We start from the raw sequence: 23,781 nt of genomic DNA, 5'->3' as shown, positions 1-23,781 counted from the left end.
ACTTGTTAGTGTCTCTTTGATTATAACCATCCTAGTAGGTGTGAAGTTCTATCTCATTGTGGTTTTGGATTGCAATTCCCTAGTGGCTAATGACATTCAGCATCTTTTCATGTGTTTATTGGCTATTTATGTATTACTTGGAGAAACGTCTATTCAAATTATTTCCCCCTTTTTTCTTTTTACTGTTGAACTGTAAGCTTTACATATGCTGGATACTAGTCCCTTATCAGATATATGATTTGCAAATATTTTCTCCCATTCTGTGGGTTGTTCACTTTTTTGATAATATACTGCCAGAACTTTGGATACTGATGCTCCATAGCTACATAGTAAGCTGAAGCTGTCTTCTCATGTGCTACATAAAACACACAGTCAAAACTATATTAGATTTGTCCACGATTTCCTAGAGATGACACCAAAAACATAGGCAACAAAAATAAAAAGAGACAAAAATAGACAACTACATTGAAATTAAGAACTTCTGAGTATTAAAGGAAACAATCAAAAGAGTGAAGGGGAACCTAAGAGATGGGAGAAAATATTTGTAAATCATATATCTGATAAGGGGTTAATATCTACAATATATAAGGAATTTCTTTTTTCAAGATTTTATTTCGGGTGCCTGGGTGGCTCGGTCATCAGGCGTCTGCCTTCAGCTCTGGTCATGGTCCCAGGGTCCTGGGATCGAGCCCCTCATTGGGCTCCCTGCTCTGCGAGAAGCCTGCTTCTCCCTCTCCCACTCCCCCTGCTTGTGTTCCTGCTCTCGCTATCTCTCTCTCTGTCAAATAAATAAATAAAATCTTTTTTTAAAAAAAGAGAGAGAGAGAGAGGCAGAGGGAGAAGCAGGCTCCCAAGGAGCAGGAAGCCCGATGCAGGACTCGATCAGGACCCTGAGATCATGATCTGAGCCGAAGGCAGACGCTTAACCATCTGAGCCACCCAGGCGCCCCAGGATTTTCTATAACAACAAAAACCAAATAACTCAATCAAAAAAATGCGCAAAAAATGGACAGTTCTTTAAAGAAGATATACAAACAGCCAACAAATATATGAAAAGATGCTCAACATCTCAAATCATAAGAGAAATTCAATTAGAGTCACAATGAGATGTCTCACACCCATTAGAATGGCCACTATACAAAGAACAGAAAATAAGAAGTGTTGGGAAGGATGAAGAGATAATGGAACTTTTGTGCACTGCTGATAGGAATATAAAATGGTGCAGCCATTGTGGAAATTAGTAAGGAGATTTTCCCCAAAATAAAAAAAAAAAAATAGAATTACCATATGATCCAGCAACCTCACTTCTGGATATATATCCAAAAGAATTCATAGCAGGATCTCAAAGAGATACTTACACATCCAGCTTCATTGCAACATTATGCACAATAGCCAAAAGGTAGAAGCAATCCAAATGTCTGTCGACAGATGAATGGATAAACAAAATGTGGTGTATAATACAATGGTATATTATATAGCCTTAGAAAGAAGGAAATCCTGTCACATGCTACAACACAGATGAACCCTGAGGACATTATGCTAAGCAAAATAAGTCACAAAAGAACAAATACTGTATGATTCTACTCATGAAGAATCTAAGTAGTCAAAATCATAGAAACAGGAAGAGCTATTTGTGAAGGGCTGAACAGAGAGGGAAAGGAGGAATTAGTGTTTAATAGAAATAGTTTCAGTTCTGCTAGATGAAAAAGTTCTAGAGATCTGTTGCACAACAATGTGAATATATTTAACACTACTGAATTGTGTATTTAAAAATGATTAAGATACTAAATTTAATGTTATGTATTTTTTACCCTCCCCCACATACACAAAAGAATTAGCTGTGCAGGGTATAGTTTCCAAAAAAGTCCAAGTCAATGTATAGCTGGGCTAATCTTCTAATTATGTTCTCATAAAAATGTATAATTCTGAAGTTGGTAATTCTATCTCACATCTGATTGGCCAAATCTTTATGGTCGATGAGTAGCACAGTACTGAGAAATTATGTGTAAATCACTAGACAGATATCTTAGGAATTTTATGCTGAATTTATCATTTTCCTTAAAAAGAGAGAGAGCTCTTGGTTCATGGGGACAACATTTAGTAGCAGATGAAACCAAAGTGAGAACGATTATTCACATCTTGGTGTGACAATCCCAGTTGGTTCCTGGGTGAATTTCATTCTATTTTGCCCGACATCAAGATTTCAATGTACATGGCTCATTAGTGCTTGTAGGCATTTCTATAATGGCAATTTATTATACTTTCAGGTGACAGAAGCTGTCCTTTGAAGAATTACTTTTTGACCTCCTCCTTTTCCAACCCACAACACCTGCCGACTGAAGTGGCCTGCTTTCTTTTCCTGTCCCCATACAGATACTGGAAGTTTTTGTGTGCAAAAGGAGAGCAGGGCTGAAAAGCTTTCGCAGGAAGGTTTTTGCAGCAGCCTGCTTTGTCAAACTGCATGGATCAACAATTTCTCAATTAGAAGGAGATAGACGAGAAGATAAAGTATGTGGTGACTGTAAAGCTTCAAGCAGCAGCTGAGGAAGATTTTGAGAACATCTGGTCAGAATCTATTTCTTTTTAGGTAAGCATTCCTTTTTACAACCAGCATACATAAAGCATGAAATTGGCTTACCCTGCCTCCTCCTAACAAGGGAAAAGCTGGTTAGATTTATTACTCCTTTGATGCAGGTCTGGAGAGAGTGAGGTGGCATGTGCATTCCCACTGGAGGTCCCCCCAAATCTTTTGGACTCCTCTCAGAGAGAACATTTGTCTGCTACACCAAATCCATTTTTAAGAGCCTGTCCAGGTTGACAGTGTAAAAAATCATTCACAAGAATAAAATCCAATTCATGATGTTTCTATTTTTTCCCCCCATGAAATTTATGTCTGAGCAAGGGATGCCATCAACACAAAACTTCTCTCCCTCTTAATTTAAAAAATAGGTTCTTTGTGTATTTGGCTCATTCCTTTGCTTTGTTAATTTTAAAATTTCTTTCACTTTAGGCAATAAAGCTGAATGAATTGTTTTGTCTGTATCTGGCTTCACTTTATGTGTTCATAGCATCCCCAATTCACCAAACTGCATCGCTCTTTTAATATGTAAGACTGTAACTAACAGGTTTCATGATGCTCCCTTGTTTTAGAGATAAAGCATAACCAACCAATCAAACCAAATCACCAATTATTCTTAAACTGTATGAATAGACTGCAAAAGGAGCTGAATTCAAATTAGAGTTTCCTAGTTCATGGCAAAATTTTAAATCCTTATCCTGGAAGAGTATGCTTTATTTAATGATAATTGCTTATATGACATTGTGCTCATGTGTTCATTTTTATCCATGCTAGAATAATCTGAAATCAGCCTCACTTTACAAAATATACATTAATCATATTTAGCCTGTTGCAAATGCTTAAAATGTTCATCTGTAATAAACATGTATTTAAACTAATGTACATAAAAGGAAATTTTCCTAATTTGTGATTTTCAATTTACTGATTCACTTCTCATGTACCTAAGCCGTCCCTTACTAAACAACCATGCAATCAGATAATTTACATACGTTCTAGTATTTTTCCATCATTCTTTAGTTCTTAAAATAGTTCTGAGTTTCAGCTGTGGCTTATATAAAATTTAGCCTTGAAATAAAGGAGGTCTATTATTTATGCAAGGGTTTCTGTATTATAAAGGAAGAAAATGAGTAGAAACTTTTTACACTCCAGGAAGGAATGAGATTAGTTTAAGATAGAGCCCTGCAGAGCTAAATCTAGTCCAGAAGCAAAGAAAGGCTTATCATGTCCTGGGAAATTTCAGGGTACAGTTTAATCTATACTGTCATCTTTAGGTGTGCTATAAATTTTCATTGAAACAATTAAGATCAACTGTATTGAAATAACCTGGAGTCTTTAGGTTTCATGCAAAAGATAAACCAGAAATTGAAGCAATGGAGAGGATTAATCTTTTCACCTATACTTAAATCCAGAAGAAGAGAAAAATGGCCCCACCTTATGTAGTCAGTACACTTAGTTCAGGAGCCACCACCATTGTGAATTATCCAGTTTCCTTTTCTTCCTTTCCTTCCCACAGTTCCCTGCCTGCCTTTGGTCATTTTAGTGTTCATTAGCGCCTTACCAGAAGAGGAAGAGGAAAACAGAAGAGGAAGTGAAATTGAGTAATGAACTTTGTTACTTGTTAACAAAGGTGGCACAGAGATTTAGAAGAAATTAAGAGTTAACAATAGATTTAAAAATTATCAGAGTGTTTTAGCCACACACGCTAGGCCTGCCATTTTCAGAACTAATTAAGAGTTAGCCAAGTGACAATGCATCTCTACAACAGATACCAGCACTGTCCTCAAGTCCACTCTCTCTGGGATTGGAGAAGGCCTGGCTCATGTATAACTGGTGTTTAGAAAATGAAGAATGAATCCCTCTTTTACAAAATAAGGAGGTTCAAATAATGATTTCTATTTTACAGATGACTAAAACTCTGTTTGTTAAAGATATTTGTCGAGAGAGATATCATCTTGTTTTGTTTTATATTTATGGTTTTTCACTTTGTTAAGCTTCAATAAAAACCAAAAATATTTAGATATGACTAAGAGAAACAGAAGACACTGCAGGTTGGTGTGAATTCCAAATCAAGGAGGACAAAGTCACAGAAGGGTAAAGATTTCAGGAGTGGTATGGTTCTATCTCACCCTCATTTTTTTTTTTTCTTTCTTTTCAGAGAAATTCCAAAAGTTTGCTCCTCAGTCCCTCCTTTAAATGCCCAATTGCTTCTTTAGTTGCAGAAAAAGCAGAAAGAAGGGAGAACAAAGGCTCAGAAGACTGAAACTAAGCCAGATGGTTAATTCAAATATGAAGGGCAAAAGGGAGCCCAAAAGACCATTTGGGGATCATTTTAAGGCTCCTAGGACTGAGGAAATCAGATGGTACCCCTTTTAGTGTTGGACTCTGAATGAGTCATTGGAGAGCCACTTTTGGTAAGTTTAGGAATCAAAGAAAAAAGTTGTCTGTCTGCAGACTGATCCGTTTTCTACTGGGCTGAACTGCAGATTATGGCTTCGGAACCTGGGCTGTCCTTGTTGGAGGGCACGATGCACCATAGATTTTTATTTTCACTAAGCCGACTCCAGAGGTTCGTGGCCTTCCAGACAGCAGCTGGCGCCGGGCAGAAGTAGAGCCTCGGGCCGGAGCTGCTGGCGACCGCGCGGCGCTTGGCTGTGCGTCCCGGGCAGTCGGGCCAGCACCGCAGCCGGAGTTTCCGGTTCGAGCAGACGCCGTTCCCTTCTGGAAGGGCCGTGGGGGCTCGCAACTGGCTGCTCCTCCGTAAATTTTCGGGAGGAGGAGAAGGTTTCAAGGAAAGGAGGGAGTAGGTTTGTAAAAGCGTTGGCTCCTCATAACTCTGGTGCCTGAAGGGGGTGAGATGGGGGGCCAAATAAATGAAGGGGGATTATCCCATTTTGAGTAACGAGGGGTTTTGGATGAGCAGACGACGTGTCCTGCAACTGTCGATTTGGCAGGAGATTTGACTCAATCAACTGCCATTTGGTTCCCACTTCAAACACACCTCCCCCAAGCCTGTGTTGTGACGGACTCCCGAGACTTGGGGTGGGAGCGAGCGGAGCGAGAGAGAATCCAAAGTCAGCTTTCTTTTGGTCTCTGCTCGTGGCAGATGCACAGCTGCTTGGGTTCAGAGCAGGTTGGTGAACGAAGGGGGGAGCCAAGGCAGCTTCGCCTCTTTGGCGGGGTTTGGGTGTGTGTGCTGGGCGGGGATGTGCGTTGGGTGGGTGGGAGGGTAAGAAGAGGTGGGAGCAGAGTTAGGCGGGAGAATTGATCGAAGCCCTTTATTTTGCGTCTGAGCAGCCTCTCCAGACCCCAGCATCCAGCCCCCGCCGCGCCGGATGGAGGGGAGGGAGTGAGGAGGGCGTGGGGGGAGGTGGGGGACCCAGCGGCTCGCCGAGCCCGCGGTGACGGCGCGGCTGTCTCTTTAAACGCTCAGTAGGGGCCGAGGCGGGAGGGCGGCGAGCGCGTTTCCATGGCACCGAGGCTGCGGGGGCTGCGGGGCCGCGCGGCTCGCTGGGTTCCAGTCGCTCCCGGCGGAGCAGGGGCGCGCAGCTCAGCGGCCACAGCGCCTCTGGGGCTCGCCCGGCCGCTCCTCCCGCGCTGCCCGTAGCGGGTCATGCCCCATGCTGTCGAGCCGCTGCCGCGCCCTCCTCAGCGAGGCGCACCTCGCCGGCCCCGCGAGCCCTGCACACCAACTTCTGCCCCGCGAGCCCAACTTCTGCGCCGGGCTCGGACTTGCCAGCCGGAGTGGCGCGCCGCGCGCAGCCCCGGCGGCAGCAGGAGCCGCTCCGTCCCGCTGAGGTGACCTGGCGACTGTGGCTCTGGTGCTTTTGCGCCTGGGTGGCCGCCGGCTGGCCGCCAGGCAGCGCCCTCCAGCTCCGGTCGGGCATGTAAGTGACGCCCGCGCGCTCCGGGACACGTACGGGGAGCGGGTCCCCGTGCGCCTCAGCCCCACGCGGACCCGCAGCAGACACTGCGGCCGCAGCCCGTTCCCCCAGGGAAGGGAAGGAGGGAGGGCAGACACCGAGCGCGGTCTGCGGGATGTCCCAGGCGGAGCGCGGCGGGAACGCTTGTCCCCACCCAGCGCGTCCTCCGGGAGCGCCGGCCCCGGGCAGAAGCCGGGATCAGGGGCAGCGTGCTCTCCACCTGATACTTTTCAGCTCCTGACAGAATCCCCCCCACCCCAGATTTGGGTGTGTGCGTGTGTACGCCGTTTGTGAAATGTGTGTGTGTTTCAGTTAATTTATATGAGTAATTAGCTAATGACAAGTTCCACTTTCTGAAAGGGTTTGAATGAAATCAAGTCGAGCAGCTAGTTTCTTGACATGCTCTTCTTTCTAGAGACCAACGAGTTCGTGTACTTTTTTTTTTTGAAAGTATCTCTGAGTCGGGAGGAGTGGATTATTCCACAGGTTTGATGAGAAGCGAACCCGGGCTCATCCGCCCAAGTGAGGAGCTGGGGAGATGAGTATGTCAAGGACTGAACGCGCGGCGACTTAGAAGCTAGCCTCCTTAGGGCTGAAGAGTAGGAAGATGACTGAAAAGCGAGGTCTGAGCATGGGGCGTGGTTTCCTTTCCAGATTAGAAGTGATGAAGGCCAGGAGATATTAATTCTTGGTCTTGGACACTATGTCATGCGTAGCGAGAAACTCAGGGGAAGTCTAAGTCTTTACAAATTGCCTGGTCGTTTTGACTGGCTGGAGAAGTTTTCACTGAATTCTGTAGCATCAGAAGGATCATCATCCAACCGCTTGAGAGAGAAAGAGAAGCCAGATCTAATTCTGCTTTTCCTTTCTGCTCTCGAGCTGTTGTGAATAGAAACCAGAGTATTTTAAACATTTTAACATCTTTGCTGCTTCACTACTTCTTTGCTTCATCTGTGATTTTCTGAAATGTGAATATTTTATAATAGAAAAATGATTTAGATAAGTACATAAAGCCATCTATACCTGTCTGGGGCTTTACTTTTTCTTGTAGGAAAAATACTATTTTGGGGTTCACTTTACATTTCCATATTTCTTCCTTCTCACTTGAGATTAAATTTGCTACCTGGTTACTGCAAATGTCACTAACTATAAATCTTGAGACATGGGCAGGGTGTTGGTAGCATTGCAGAACAACTTGTTTTCTACATAGTTTGTAAATATGTATTTGGCAGAAATGCAAAGAGTTTCTGGGTAGGGGCTTTCTTCTGCATTGATAAAACGTGTCTTGTTTATTTTGAAGAGAAGGTTGATTTAGACTTTGCGTCTCCAGTTTATCTCAGAAAACACATCTTTCTTTGGATATCTTGTGAGTGCATAAGCCTTCACTTCTTAGAAACTGTTTTTTATTAAACAAGCTTGCCAGCTAGCCATGCTTTTACCTTTACAAGTGCTGTTATTAAAGTGGATTCCAGGTTAGCTCATTAGGTAGCCACAGAGTCATCCACACAACATGAGACTGAATAATCCCTTTAGGGGGCACCGAGAAATAATAGAAATACCATATCACTTTTTACATTGCTTAACTGTTTTACCTCATGTTTCTGTATTGACACTTTTGTGGAAAAGGCTGGAAGGATGACACTGCATTTTTTTTTTTTTAAAGGACACTGCTATTGCAGCTCATTTATTTATCAGGTGAGCTGAGATCAGATATTAAAACCAATATAAATTCTTGGGTGTTTAATAGAGATGCTCTTTCTGTGGATTATTGAGATCACTCTGATGACTTAGTATTTTCTGAAATCTAGATGGGAAGAAATCCTATCAAAATTGTATTTAGTCTTCCCTGGTATTAGAGTTAGGGGTTTCTTCAGCAGGAACCATGTTGTGATTTAGAGGTAGGTTTCTGCAGAAACCTTTGCAATTGTTGTGGGCATGTGGAATGCAATCATGTATAGCAAATGGCTTCCATATACCTGTCCATCTATTAAATTAAGGAGAATTCTTCCTGAGATTTTTGTTGACCTCTGAGATCCATTATCAGTGAGAGCAGGCTTCTAATGAGGTGAGGACCACTAATGAGAATGCATCATCTTACTGACTGGCACTTATAGGTCATTAACACAAGTAAAACTTTTATGTAGCTGATCTTGTACTTGAGCAGATTTTGGAGCTGGGGTGACAACTGAAAAGAGGAAATGATTGTGTAGCTAAATAATGGTCAACCTAAACTTAATGCATTGCATTTACAGCACATTCCCCCACAGGTAAACTCATTTCCGAAGGAAACTTTATTAATGAAGCAAAAGATGTATGACAAGTGGATACCCCAACTCTAATGATATTTGATCTGTTTGTTGACCTTATATTATCATATGTAGGAAACCTTGGATAAGTAAAGTTAGGCAGATTCATAAAATCAGTATTCCACAGATAGTACCTAAGTACCTACTAGGTAAGAGGACATCAGAAATCATAGGTAATAATTAATCTGTTTGAATTCTTACTTAAATGCCAGACAAATTTCTAGCTACTTTATATATATTATCTCACTTTATTCTGGAAATAGTCCTACAAGGTAAGCACTATTGTTGCCTTCATTTTATGATAAAGGAAGAGACACAGTCAGGTTAAGTTCATGCTCCAAGAATTCACAAGATTTGGATCAAGGTAGTTTGAATTCCAGTGTTGGAGTTCCTAGCAAATATGCTCCATTTCAGAACACCCAGGCCCAATATCTGATTTTATGAAGTTCTTTTTAATCACTGCCAGGGGTTTTCAGTGGGAGTGGGGCTCATGAGTATTGAGAAACCTTAAAGCCCCCCAAAAGTGGGGCTTTTTGATTGCTGGAAAAGCTACAGGGTTCCATTAGCATTTGGTGCTGGGTATGGAGAGGGACTAGGGTGCTAAATGTCTAGAAATGGGTAAGATAGTTCCTCACAAAGAAGATCTGATTTTTCTCCTCACTGAGACTTCATAAGAAATTCTCCCATGGCTGTAAGGTGTTTCAGTATTAAATGATGGGCTGGGCTTAAACTGGGAATTGTGGAATGGGGAAAGCTATCCTTGGCAAGTGCATTATAAATTGGAGAGTTGTCTGGTGATGGCATTTTGATAAAGGGATATTGAAGAGTTTACTTATGTTAATGGTACTCTGCACATGTTTTCTAAAGGATTAAATAGAAGGAAATAAACTCTACTCCAGATCTTTGAGACATCAAAGGAAAATGACTGGCGGTAACACACTCTATTAAAATTTATCCTTCGTAATGCTCTCTTGCAAATACTTGCATAATTATTGTATACAACATGATTAAAAGTAGTAAACATGGAAGTATTGCAGATATCATGCAAGCAGAAGTGCAGAAAGGCAGATCCAGTAGCTTACACTCCTGGAGCTTGAGATACTTGGATTCCTCTGGCACTTGGGGGAAATTTTAAAAAGGTGTGGCCACTGTGTGACTCAGCAGTCTCTTAAACTGTTTAGGACATGTTGCAATCATTTCCTAACACAGGTATCTGATATAGGCAGTTTGACATACAAACCCAAAATATGCCTTCTATGATACTGTTTATCCATCCTCCTCCCACCCCCAAAACAGTTAAGGAGAACTGTATTTTACCTCAGGCTTCTATAGTTGATACAGAAACCTGTGGTCAGAGTGGCAGAGATTTAGATTGTTGAGGAATCAATAAATTTAGAAGTAGACAAAGGCAAGAAGCTATAATAATCCAAAGCCATGAAGGGGAATTGACAAAGTTGTCTCTTGCACCACAGAACATACTGGAATTTGCTTTATTTTGTTTTGGTTCTTTTTTTTTTTTTCTTTTCTCATGATAAAGTCTGTAATTGAGCTAATTAGAGTTGTCTGGGTCTATTAACAGTCCACTCTTTAAATTTACAAATAATTTAAGCATGGCCTGTGGTCCATCATTTACTCATTACTGTAAATTAGTTAAAAAATATTTTTCTTTCTTGTGAGATCAGCCACACCAAATGAGCATAAAGTGTACAGAGAAGGCTATGTGTACTCTCTAGGGGCAAGGCATTATTTTGAGCATTTTGTATTTATTAATATCTTGAATCCAACAACAGTCATATGAGGTAGAAAATATTGTCATCTCCAATTTTCAGTTGAGGACATTGAGGTAGAGAGAGGTTAAGTAACTTGCCTGAAGTTTCATAGCTGAGAAGTGGTGGGATGGGCTTTGGACCCATTCTGTCTAACTCCAGAGCTCTGTTCCTAATCACAGTTCTCTGTGGTGGTCCATCAGCCCTTGACCTCTCCTTCCTTGGCTCTCAATTTACCAGCCTCCCTGGTCTTCCTACTTCAGTCTGAATCTGTTTACTTATATTCAACAGTAGCTAAGTCTTTCTCTTATTACTCCAAACAGACCGAAACCTCAACTCTGCCTTGGAGTTTTAGCAGTCAACTTCGTTCTACACTTTAATTGATGAAATTGACATTATGTTATATGAATATTTCAGGCTCTTCCTGTTGTTGGCCTCAATATATATTTTTCCTATATTTTTACTTCTTTCTTCTGTGTCTCATGGAAATCAGTTTCCCGCTCTTTTTTCTCAAGGTTGTCCCTTCCCTGTATGTTCCAGATCCCATCCTTAAAATTTTTTCTCTATCAGTCATCTCTTTAGTTTCTTTTATTGTTTTCTTTTATTGCCAACTGTTTCCTTTCCACTGTTTTTTTCCCCTTTCCTCCCCAATGTAATCAAGTCTCCCTTTCTACATCTCTCTCTATTTTCATGTTTATCATATGTTTGTATCTATATGCAGATCTGTCTTGATCTTGCTTCTCTCCATCTTCAGTTTCTCAAGAACAGCTTTTGATGCTGCTTCCTTATCAATGGTCATTTAACCCCTTGCAGTCTGGCTTCCTCTGCCAAAATTTCTTCTCAGAAACTACCTTCTTTTCAAAACTCACCCTACTCTCATTTTTTCTGTAACATATAATATTACTGGCTATTCTTATTTCGTACTTCTCTACTTCCTTGCTTGTGCTTTTTCATTTGTACACTTGGTATCATCTGTAGTTCTCTATTGGCCCCTGTACCCTCCCATCTTCTATCTTTATTCCTCTCCCTATTCTTTAAACTTTACCTGGTTTATTCTCTTTCTTCCCACTGGCTTCTATCGGATCCACTATTCTGATGAGACTCAGATCTGTATATGTAGCCCCAATCTCTTTGGAATCACAGATTCACATTTTCAACTATAAATTTATCACCTCCATTGGCCTGAGACTCAAAATGTCCATAAATCATCTGTAGTCTTCATTGTTTCCCTCTACACTTTCTCCTTCTTGGGTATTTTGCTCTTCTTTCCCTTCCTTCATATTTGAAATCTTTTATCTGTCACCTTTCCCCCAGTTTACCTTGTACTTATATGATGAGTTTTAGGTGAGATGATTGTGAAAAGGCCTTCGTACATGTTGACTGGGTAACTGTAAGTTAACATTTATATCCCATCAATTGACAAATCCTATAAATGCAAGCAATAAAATATCTCTTGAATTAGTTCTCTTTCCTGTTACCAACACTTAAGCCCAGCCAGCCATACTATTTTTACTCTTAGATTATTACAGGTGTCTCTTGGTTAGTCTTCTCTTTCATATTCTCTTGCTCCTCTTCATTTTTATTATAAATATGATTTAATTTTCATCAAAGTTGGTTTCCCAAGCAAAAACCTACTAACTTACATCATTTCCTTTCTTAAAAATTTGATTATCCATGAAATAAAGTTCAGGCATCAGAATATTATTATTAGATAGCACTTATTATATGCCAGGAACACTTTAAGTACTTTACATAATTTAACTCATTTAATCCTCACAACAAGGTAATATTAATAACCACATTTCATGAAAAGGAAAGGGAAGTTGAGGTTTTCTGGACAAATTGGATAAAAGAGTGTGAAGCTCAGGGGAGTTTATGTAGTTAATAATTATAAAGCTAGGATATGAACCTGAGCTGTTTGAGTCTAGAATCTATGCTCTTAACCACTTACATTGTGTTCAAGATCATATCTTTCTGGCATTATTCAATTTTAGAAACATTTATTGAGCACTTTTTAATTTACTTGCCTTTAGTTCCCTTCTCCTTGTCAAGAACTCTGAAGTGTTTAAGATTTTACTCTACCTACAAGGTAACAAGGTAGTCTACCACAGTTCGTAGCTGCTGAAGGAAGACATGAGATCCCTGGATCAAAGACAATGGACTTTATTAGTCATGCCGTTACAGGTAACATGAGCTTCATGTTTGAATTGGCTTCCTTTGCTTCTACATCCCCCCCTCCCAAATTCCATAGGGGCAATGAAGAATGACCCCAGTGCATACTGTGCACATAGTGGAATGTATGTCACAGCTGTGGAACTTAGGCCTTAAAAAATCTTTAGTCTTAAAAGGGGAATGTTAGCAAACTTGGCCAACTTTTGCCCTTAGAGGGAGACATCATCTTTATTATCCTGCTCATTAAACAACTCTTCTCTCAGCCCTGGCAGGAGACACTCTCTAAATCTTTCAAGGCTATTAGCTACACAAACATCTTTCCAGAACAAAAGCCATCTAAGCTTCACAAGATATGTAGAAATGCAAGAGACCTTGAAGAATTGTCTCCCAACACTCCTAACATTTTCTTTCCCAGTTTCAGCTGCATGGGCTTTGCTAAGGCTTAAATCTAGTTTTGTTCTGTTTTGTTTAATCTAGCACTTGATTTTCCCATTCTTTTTCCATAGGTAGGAAGACTCTGGAACTAGATGAACACATACATTTAGTGAGCTGACCCAAGGGATATGTTTAAATCCCAAGTATGTACCTTTTTTCTACTGAAGCTGAAATCAAATCACTAACCCAGTTGCTTAATATGTAGCTGATTTCTTGTTACCTCCATTCAACAAAATTTTGCTAGGCTTTGGGCATACAGAGAAGATAGGGTGATCCTCTGTCTTTGAGCACCTCATAGGGAGACCAGTGGACAGACAAGAACCTACCAAAAAAACAACTTGGCGGAGATGGAAAAGTAACCTAGCTAGAGGGAAGAAAGAATCTAGGGCCTCGGCGTAGGTTTTCAAGAGTTTAATTTTCTTAAACAGATTTTTTGAGTAGTGAGTAGATGGTTGGTAAAGGTGGTAATGGTGGTAGCGGGTTCCAGCTGATGAGAAGAGCATGTGCAAAAAGGAGGCACAATCTCTCTTTTAGGAAAACCATGAGCCATTTCCTTAATGATATGTGTGGAGGAAAGAATAGGAAAGGGGTTGCAGTAGAAGATGAGTTTAGGGCAGCTGAGAGGGGATAGCTCAGGAAGGGTCTTTCATATCAAGATGAGAATTTTGGACTTTGCAGGGGAGCAGCAAGGAGCCAGGAAGTGACTGACTGAGAGCAGGGGAGTAACCTAATCAGATTTGTGTTTTTGAAAGAGGAATGGGCTGAAAAGGGAAGGAGCCAGAGGCAGGGAGCCTGATTAGAGGGTTCTTTCAGTAGTAGAGTGAGAAGTAGTATGAGTCTAATGAACAAAGGAAATAGTGGTGGTGATGAAAGGAAGGAACAAATTTGAAAGATTAATAGCAAGAGGAGTTGATGAATGAGTGGAAGTGAAGGAGAAAGAAGACTCGAGGGTGGCCTCTGGATAATGGAGAAAATCAGAAACACAGGAAAAAGAGGAGCTTTACAGGGAAGAGGGTAAGTACTATGTGTTTGTGGGATCTCAGATGGAGATGTTCTGGGGGAGCTCTAAATAAGCGTCTGAGGCCAGGAGAGTGGTCTGGGCTAGAGCTATTCCTGGATGTTAAAGTAGTAAAACACAAGTACGTATAAAAGTGAGGAGAAAAGGTTATTGAAGAAGGAGTCCTGGCAAATTTTAATGAGAGGAGAACAGATAAAGAAGGACCTAAGGAAGAGATTAAGAAACTGCCTGAAAAGAAGAAAGAGGGAGTGGTAAATGCTATGGAAGCCCTCAGGAAAGTTAAATTAAACAAGAACTTGGAAAGTAGAAGAAAAAATAATTGACTTAGAGTTACCTACATCAACCTGATGAAATAATCTTGTTCTAGTTGTGAAGTTAACTCTAGCAGCTATCACTCTTGGTCATGGTAACAAGAAGTGGAAATTTCTATAGAGTGGCTGCATGTGTTGGCAGTCTGCATTCTTGCATGATTAAATGTTTACTATGTATCTGCCATCATTCTTAGCCTCATTATTCCTATAGCCAGAAATGAGGAAGAACTTCCTGCTACACTACTCCAGCATAATTAATTACAGATGGGACACAATTTATGATCAACTCACAATCATCAAGGCATTTTCTGCAGGGATTGTGAAGATGGGTAAAATAAAGCCTCTACTTCTAAGGAGTAAGTCTAAAGGACTTAGAGCAAAGTATTACTGTAATAAAAAATAAAAACCAAATTCACAAGAGGGAATCATGAAAAGCTTCATGAACATGGTGGCATTTGAAAGGAGTTAGGATTGCGAGCAGAAGAACATTCATTATAGGAAGAGAGCAGAGAAGACCTTGGAGGCTGTTGGAAGGGGACAGTACTTTCTGGGGATGATTTACACTACAGTTAACTGGTATTGCTATTCTTGCCTCCATGTACTTGCAGCTCTGCCTTCACCAGGATATCCCAGGGTCCCCAAATGCACTCCACACATTCCTGTCATGTGACCTTTGTTCTCAGTGACTTCCTGCCTCCTCCCTTTCTTCCAGGCTAATCTCTAAGACCCAGCACAAAAGTTATCTATTTCACAATTAATTCTAGGTCCTTCAGATAGGATTAATTGCATGTTTGTCAGTCTCAGCAATCTTAACTTACATCTTTATTTTACTTAAGTATTTGGAGATCTCTAGTTTCTTTAAAGAAATCTATTTGATAACCATATGATAATGATGGGGACATGTTCAGAATTAGTAAAGGCATTTCCAGTCAGCTCTTTGTAAATCAGCCCCTTGCGTATAAGTTATGTGGCTTGTCACCTTGTGATCTGGGAAATGTTTTTTGTCATTATTCAGTGGACAGTTTTCAGTGGTGTTTAATGTTCTTTCCCTCTGATATGGTTAATTAAGAATTGACAGTGATTCTGAACTTCAGTGGATTTTACTCTTGAGGGAAGAGGCAATCCTAGGAGATTTGAATTTTGGTTTCTCAGAATTATTAAGAAAACTAGGAAAAGGGACTATCATCTTCTTGAGTACAGTACTAATGGGGAACAAACATGAAGTTTATTCTTTCTTTCATGTACAAACACCCCAAGTTTGTTTTACCTTGGATCCATTCTTTGACCTAATGTTCAACCAATTCTGTAGTTCTTCTGGTCTTTCTTCTGTTTGGTTCCATTTTTGGAATTCCTTTATTTCTACAGATGTTTTGTGATAGTTACCTATAATACATTTAACCAATCATGATTTATTTCCTGAATTTGAATAATGTATGAGTGATATAGCATCCAATTTTAAATATGTAATCTGGGCAAGGATTTAAACTGAAATTGCAGCAAAACAGGAAAACTGCTTTACTGTCCCACTTTAAAAGTATGAAAAAAATATTGAAAATATTCAAACTGGAATGGCAGTATTCTTACCTTCTAATTTTAGTTAATTAGTTCATGTTAATTTCTTATCCATTGGGTGCTTAAACAGTGGTTAAACCTTTATTTGTCTCTGTGGTGGAAATGTTAAACCGGGATAGCTTCTGCTACCAACTCTCAACTGTTTAACTTTTAAAGCAGATTATTTGTTTTGTGGGGGGAGTTTGTGCTTCATCTGAGTTTAGAAGTAATGTCAGAAAATGTTAAGCATGTCCTTTTTAAGAAAATAAAAGGTTTCTAATTGTCTTATTACCATGGTAATTCAAGTGAATTAGAAGTATTTAACTGCAATCTTGAATTATAAGGTTGGGATGTATATATATATATATATATATATATATACACACACACACACACACATCGGGATCTCAACTTGATGTAAAGTAAATGAGCAGTTACCTGGCAGGGTTTTTTTTAATAGCTGGCTTAATCCATAATTCCATAAGAAACTTAGCTTCACTTCAGTATTTACTTTATCTTTGTCCATTCAACAGTGCTCCAATATGGAAATGATAGGAAATAGCTGAGAATTACTAAAGGATTTTATTTTATTTTTATTGATTAGAAAGTTTCTAGGATCTTTGAATGCTGGATTTTTTTTTTGTCTTACCCATCCATGGCAGCTAAAAAAAAAAAAATCAAAATACTCAGGTTTACATGTTAGCTCTCTCTTAGGGAGTGGGAGTTGCCATACCTCACAGTTCAAAGTGTATTCCATAGATCAGTAACATTATACTGACATGTAATTGCAATTTACTATGCAGCAAAATGATTCAAGAAAAATAACCTGCAATGTCTATTTACCTTTGTATAGGCAATTGCTTAAGTTACCCTGCTTTTAACATTTGTACTTGGATAAAATGCTTATGTATGTAGAGGAATGTCACAGTGCAAGATGCTGCTAGCCCAGGCACAAAGTATTAAAATTATTTTGTGAAGACCGGTGGTTGTATTAAAACTGTTGTGCCATTATACCTCAAAAAAAAAAAAAGAAAAAAAAAGAAAGAAAGAAAACTATTTTCATGGTTTAGTATAGTAGATTCTGACCAGGAGAAAGGCAACCTAATTTTGAATGATTTTCCTTTCTGGAGCTCAAAGTACTAATATTCATTTGTAGTACTTCCAGATTTTTGTTACACTAGGAAGGGTTTTGTTTATAGTCAAAAGTATGTGACAATAAAATAATAGTAAATTATATTGCTTCTTTATTTATTGTGGAATTTAAATTTTGGCTATTCCAGCTTATAAACTCCAAAAGATTAAAAAAAAAAAAAAACAATTCTCAGCATGAATAAACTGGGAATGTATCTTGACATCAAAAATTTATTTTCCAATGCATTTCACGGTTTACTCATGCTGAGAACCACTTCTTATCTTTTGAACTTTTGAACTCTCTCTGAATCGGGATGAGCAAAAATGAACATGAGTTTCCTTTCAATGTACTGGTATACCACATGTAAAATAAAACAAGTAGAAACTCAAGACACAGCAATACACACTGGCCAATTATATGATAACAGAATAGTATTTGTATTGGGCTTTAGGCATGTTATATGCAATATTGAAATGAATTTTGAAATAGGAAACACAGTAGGCAGCAGCCATTAAAAGGTATGTCTTACATCTCTTGTAAAGCACATCTTGCTTGAATTCAATTGACAGTAACAAGTCAGGTCCAGGAAATAACTCAGTCAGCATTCTCCTTATTTCATAAATCTATTTACAGTAGAAACCCCATTAACATTTTAATTGTTTCACAGCTAAAGTTGATCTCCATGCCACCTTAAAGGGCTCGGGTTCATTAAAATTTAAGAGACCAGGGGGTCCATAGTCTACTCTAATGACCTAGTGAGGGTTGTAAAGGTTCTAAATATATTTTTGTCTCAATGAACAATTGAGAGATTCTTTGTAGAAGCTAAGTGTGCTCCCAGGTACATTGCTGCATTGCCTCATTTCAATCCCACCAGAAAACTCTCCTCCTCTTTTTTTCCTCATCTGAATCCCAGGGTTTCCCAAGGTCCTGTTGAACATTTTCTGCCAACATTTATTTAGTTGACTGTGTTAATTCTACATCTAGGTTGTACTCTAGTTGAGGTCAAAGTATGAAGCCAATAATTGTTGAAATAAAACTAGTCATTGATAACTTACTTTCAACCCATGTTTCTTTGCCCCCTATATTGTACCCCTGACCCCAGTAAAAAATATATCCAAACAAAACTATAACTATTGGGAGTTCTTGTTCTGGCTGTGCTACAAATTAGCTGGGTGTAACCTCTCTGATCTCTAGTTTCTCATTTGTTAAAAGTTTGGTATATATTTCAGAAGATACGTATGCTTCAACGATCCACCAGCCTTAAAATATGTTCCTAATGTGACTTGTTATATGCAATTATTTAACAGTTAGCACTTAAATGTAGGTAACTTTCTGCCCAAGACAACAGTTTTCTGTTTGGCTCTAGTTTATGTTAAGCCCTTTCTGGTTGATAATAATGAAGCCCTCTCATTTGCTGCTAGAGAGAAAATATTTGTTTTTTTAATGGGAAAACTTGAGATGGAAAAAGGAAAAGACTAACATCAAAATGACCCCAAAACCTTACACTATCAAAGCGCATTAAAAACTAGGAATACTCAAGATTATGTTACTATAACTTGGTATTTGGGCTGGTAAGTATCTATTCTTAATCCTGAGATTTGACAGTGATAATAAGATGTAGGGTTATACAGAAACAGTAATAACTGGGAGCATGTGTTCACGTATTCTTTTTACCATGTGAGTTCTGTGCATTTATAAACCCAAAGGGTGAGGTGAACTATGTTTGTGTGGTTGTCAATTTCTGGAAGTGTCTTTGTTGCCCACACTGCATGTTCAATTTTAAGGGGTACATTGGTTTCACCAATTCTTTTTTGCCTTGTAATTTTCATAAAAGTTTTTTCTATTTGAGGCAGTGTTTTGTCTAGATGATATTAGCATAAAGCTGCCCTTTTTATTTCTTAATTATTTATCCTTCTTAAATTTACACAGTAGACGGGTTTACTTGATAGTATGTGGTCATAACAAAAATAGTTTCATAATCCCTTATCCATAGTCTGAAATTAAAAAATCTCTAAACAGTGGCAGGTACTTTTTTGTTGCTATTATTTGTCACAGACTAATTTGGTGGCATAACCTTCACTGAGCAGACATGAGTCTAATTATGGACTTTATTTATTTTATTCAATATGAAAATCCTTAAGTTTCCCTGAAGAAGTATTACTGTATTTGATTAGGATGTGACTCTTGAGACAGTTCTGGGCATACATGCATCATATTGCCTTTCTAAAATATGAAAAATTCTCAACTCTCAAACAATTTGGCCCCTAGGCATTCAAATACTTCAAACCTGTATTTGTAAATATGACATTTGGAGAACATACTGAATTTCAAAGGGTTATTTAAACTTCTAAAAATTTGTTTATTTGTATGGATTTTTTTAAATAAAATGAAGTTTGCTTTTAAGCAAAGAAGTGCCCACTTATTTTTGTTTGTTTAAATTCCAGATGTTGTCATTTGCAATGACATGGATGGAACTAGAGGGTATTATGCTAAGCGAAATAAGACAATCAGAGAAAGACAACTATCATACGATCTCACTTATATGTGGAGTTTAAGAAACAAAACAGAGGATGAAATAGGGAAGTGAGGAAAAAATAAAACAAGATGAAATCAGAGAGGGAGACAAACCATAAGAGACTCTTTTTTAAAAAAAAAGATTTTATTTATTTATTTGAAAGAGAGAGAAAGAACATGAGCGGGATGGGGCGGGGAGAGGCAAAGGGAGAAGCAGACTCACCACTGAGCAGGGAGTCTGACCAGGGTTCAATCCCAGGACTCTGGCAGATGCCCAACTGGCTCAGAGACTCTCAATCATAGGGAACAACCTGAGGGTTGCTGGAGTTTGGGGTAGGTAGGGAGATGGGGTAACTGGGTGATAGACATTAAGGAGGGCACATGACGTAACAAGCACTAGGTATTATTTAAAACTGATGAATCACTGACCTCTACCTCAGAAACCAATAATGCATTATATGTTAATTAATTGAATTTAAATAAAAAAATAATAAAAATAAATTCTGGATGTTGGTTGGTGTAAAGCAAGGAAGGTTTAGCTTCCCGTGTCCTCCCGCCAAAAACAAAAACAGCAAAAGAGCTGTATCATTGGTAGACTTTTTTAAAACTGAAATCCCAACATTTTATGACACACCTTGTCAAAGGTATAATATATGTATATATATAACTTCCCATCCTAATAACCAGAAAATAGAGATTAGATGATCCGCTAAGGGTAATGCATGAAAACAAGTTCTGTTGTTATTCTCTTAAGCCCATTTCTTCTTTATAGAAGAAAAGAATCAGTTGGCATCCATTGAACAGGAACTTCATGCCAGGCAGCACGGCAAGGGCTTTCTATATTATTTCATCGGAACACCAAACACTGAAATTGTACTATGCCTCCAATGTTGAAAAAAATATTATTTAGGGATACTGATAAAGGAAGGAAAACCCATTTTTTTACAGTTTAGATATTTTATTCATTCCAATTCCATTCTCTGTGCAGGAAGGATAAAACTTCTTGGGTCCTCTCCTGGTTACTTTTTATGATGTTTAATTCCAGAGGGTGTGCTAGTCTTTTGAAGGTAAGGTGGTCTGGTTAGGATCAGTCTGCTGGATCCCCTAGTACCAGATTCAATATTAATAGAAGTAGACTTTGAAGTCTTTTGCTCTCATCTGATTCACAAACTTTCCTATTTCATATTTTTCATAAATTTTATTTTGTTTTGTGAAATCCCTATTTTGACCCCAACAAGCTGTTATATTTTTTATATTGCATTTGTGATCAATCTATAGCTGTTTAGACTGTGATTAGTTTCCAAGGAGAATCAACCCAAATTCCTAACTCACTCTGCTGTATTTCTTGCATTTCATGTTAAATATGCTTATAGTATTCTCTTTTGTACATGCAATCTGCATGACCACATGTTGCATTATTAATGGCCTCCCCAAGGCTTTGCTTCTTGCTGTGACTACTTCAGTTATCTCAAAGTTTAAGCTCTTCATCTGGAGGCATAGGTGGGGCATTTATATTTCTGGCATGACTTTCTAGCATAGCAGGAAAGAGGCCTATTCTGAAAGAAATAGGGATCCTCTTAAGGGGGGGTGGAGTCCCTTGATATGGCTTTCTGGTCCCCATGGAGACAGACACTTCAAGGGAGCCTAAGGGCGTGGGAAGAAAAGTTAATTCTAAAGTACCCAGAAGCCCAAGGAAGACACTTTTGCATCTGACAGACAAGCCAAGAGCCAAGAATTGAGCTTGAAGAAGAGGTAAATATTCTCACAAAGGAGGAGGGTTACACATGGGCAGGATTGTGAGGCTTCCTGCCTCTGTTCAGTGTGGCAACAAGAGATAGTAGGGCTTTTGACCTACAGACAAATTAAATGCCACCTGTCAAAAAGTGAGCTTTATGGTTGACTCTTTGCAATTGTGTGAGATGGAAAATATATTTGTGAGGAAGCAGCTAGGAATGGAAAGTCTGAATTAAAATGAATTATTGCTTGAAGGAAAGATAAATGCCTATTCTGATTGAACCTGAGGCTACCAGTGAACCTATTACACTAACATATCATCACTGTCTGTTTCATTGTGTACTTCATTTGCCTACAAAATAAACTTGTTTTCTCTTGAAAATCATCTTTAAAATTTCTGTGTGTTAGCAAAAAAAAAAAAAAAGGAACAGCCTAAATGTCCAACAATGAGGAAACAGTTAGGTAAATTATGGTATATCTTTACAATGGAACATTTATGCAGCTATTAAAAACGACGTTTACAAAGAATTTTAATGCTCTATAAAATGCTTACATTATAGTAAGTCAAAAAAGAAGCAGGATACAAATGCTTATAACAGCATGATTTTATATATAAATGTATAAATATAAAGATAATAAGCAAAAAAGGAGGAAAATGCATCAGAATGTTTTAATAGTGTTTATCTCTTGGTGGTGAATTATGGATAATTTTTATTCTCTCATCTACAGTTCTCAGTTTTTGCCAACTTCTCTATAATGTACATCTATTACTTTTTTTCTTAGAAAAATACTTGAAAAATTTTTATTTGCTTAGGAAATAGTTTTCTGACCTGTAATGTATTACTGACCAGAGCTACTTGACAACATCTTTGTAAGACCACTGTTGAGGCCACCATCACCATCAAACTTTATTTCTGATAAGAACCTTTATGGTTCACTTGTATTTTAGTAAAAGTACTCTGTCTGGGTTGCTATTATTTATTCCAGCGATGGCCAATAAATATATATATGAAGGAAATTTCCTCTGTTTAAAGGCTCTCGAAGCATCCCAGGGCAGGGGGGAAGAGCTAGTCTTATCGCATGAGCTCCAATCTTGTGGACTCTAAAGTAACTGACATAAGTATATTGAAGAACAGGTTGCCATAAACATGGTTTCATCAGATCTATAGTTAGTGATTCAATGTTAGTCTTAGTCTTGTGTTTAATTTACTGGACATTAGATGTGCTGTAAACTGCTAACCCTTTAACAAGTTTAATATATTTTTTTTCTACTTCTAAGGATGAGATTAACCTGATTTGGCTTTTAGGCGACTCATTTCTGTAACCAGTTGCTTACACATAGAAATATTTTGCTTCCCTAGAACTCAATTATCTGGAAGCCTATAAACCTGGAAAATAATTGAGAATGAAGAAGTAAACAAAAATAGTAACATAAATAATATACCTCTTATTGGGTACTAGCTATTGTTTTGAACTCTCTGTGGAACACCTTACCTCAGTGTCTTATTTAGTCTTCATAACAAACATATACAGTTGTTACTGTTCTCCCTATCTACAGATGAGAAAACTGAGGCTCAGTAAAGTTGAGTAGTTTGTCCAGGGTCACATAGCTAGTTGCTGTGAAGCTAGAAGTTGAACTACATTCCAAAGCCCAAACATACTCTTAACTATTATAATAAATACAACGTGCTAACAGATGTCACAAAGTCTGTGTTCAAAAAATGCAGACTTGACACTTCAAGGTCTCAAGAAAGAATCACTCTACTTTTCAAATGACTTTAGCAAATTTACAAATAACGTATTTGAAAAGAGGAAAAGGGGACTTCTGGAAGCAGGAATTGATAGCAAAAAAGAAATTCAGCTGTAGACTAAATGAGAAGGGCTGAAAAATCTAAACTATATTCCCAAGAACTCTGAAAGCATTATATTTTGGATTGGTTTGTTAAGACATTTGTTAACTTTATTAGCTTCCAAGTGTACCAGTGGATAAATATGGAATTTGATTGTGATGATTTATCTTGTCAATAAAATCTTAAAATTCAATATAGTACTAATTTTTTATAAATTTCTATTTTTATTATATAATTTATGCATTTTATTGTGAAAAGATTAGAATATACAGATGAAATAACAAAATAAAAATCTGTCATAATTTCACAACCAGAGATATCCACTGTTAACATTTTGGAAGATATAAGTAATATAAATATAAATGTATGTATAAATGTACATATATATGTTTATGTTTTAACAAAATGGGACTATGCATACTTTTATTTTTTATCTTTTTTTTACATTTCTTTTTTTTATTATGTTATGTTAATCACCATACATTACATCATTA

At 38.3% G+C, this 23,781-nt stretch overlaps 1 protein-coding gene across 3 annotated transcripts in view; it reads left to right on the top strand.

Annotated features, from left to right (window-relative positions):
- The first annotated feature begins 5,343 nt into the window (after window positions 1-5,343).
- Window positions 5,344-23,781, top strand: part of LOC116634082 (EGF-like and EMI domain-containing protein 1) — a 649,939-nt gene continuing 631,501 nt past the window's right edge. The window contains exon 1 of one of the 3 annotated variants that reach the window (XM_032407258.1): window positions 5,344-5,382. The gene's annotated coding sequence lies outside the window, so the exon portion shown is untranslated. Of the gene's footprint in view, window positions 5,383-5,516; window positions 5,709-6,037; window positions 6,463-23,781 lie in introns of those variants that run through there. The other 2 variants (XM_032407257.1, XM_032407256.1) reach the window with 2 other exon arrangements.

This window comes from Phoca vitulina, unplaced genomic scaffold (genome assembly GCF_004348235.1).
Source record: "Phoca vitulina isolate PV1807 unplaced genomic scaffold, GSC_HSeal_1.0 scaffold8, whole genome shotgun sequence".
In the NCBI taxonomy this organism is placed as follows: Eukaryota; Metazoa; Chordata; class Mammalia; order Carnivora; family Phocidae; genus Phoca; species Phoca vitulina.
Note: the sequence above shows the minus strand (reverse complement) of the source record. Positions and strands in the feature narration are given on the sequence as shown.